This window comes from Triticum aestivum, chromosome 7A, assembly GCF_018294505.1.
Source record: "Triticum aestivum cultivar Chinese Spring chromosome 7A, IWGSC CS RefSeq v2.1, whole genome shotgun sequence".
In the NCBI taxonomy this organism is placed as follows: Eukaryota; Viridiplantae; Streptophyta; class Magnoliopsida; order Poales; family Poaceae; genus Triticum; species Triticum aestivum.
Window position 1 is genome coordinate 232821893 of NC_057812.1, and position 799 is coordinate 232822691.

The window sequence follows — 799 nt, forward strand, 5'->3', positions numbered from 1 at the left end:
GTCTATGGTTCCTCTTTTGATGATTGCTTGAGCAATCTTGATCGAGTTTTGCAGAGATGTGAAGAAACTAATCTTGTCTTGAATTGGGAAAAGTGCCACTTTATGGTTAATGAAGGTATTGTCTTGGGGCACAAAGTTTCTGAAAGAGGTATTGAAGTTGATAAAGCCAAGGTTGATGCTATTGAAAAGATGCCATGTCCCAATGACATCAAAGGTATAAGAAGTTTCCTTGGTCACGCTAGATTTTATAGGAGGTTCATTAAGGACTTCTCAAAAATTTCTCGGCCTCTGACTAATTTATTGCAAAAAGATATACCATTTGTCTTTGATGATGATTGTGTAGAAGCATTTGAAATACTTAAGAAAGCATTAGTCTCTGCACCTGTTGTTCAGCCACCTGATTGGAATTTACCCTTTGAAATTATGTGTGATGCTAGTGATTATGCTGTAGGTGCTGTTCTAGGGCAAAGAGTTGATAAGAAATTAAATGTTATTTATTATGCTAGTAAGACTCTAGACAATGCTCAAAGAAATTATGCTACTACTGAAAAAGAGCTTTTAGCAGTTGTATTTGCTTGTGATAAGTTCAGATCTTATATTGTTGTTTCTAAAGTAACTATTCACACTGATCATGCCGCTATTAGATATCTTATAGAAAAGAAAGATGCTAAACCTAGACTTATTAGATGGGTTCTCTTGCTACAAGAATTTGATTTGCATATTGTTGATAGAAAGGGAGCTGAGAACCCCGTTGCAGACAACTTGTCTAGGTTAGAGAATGTTCTTGATGACCCACTAC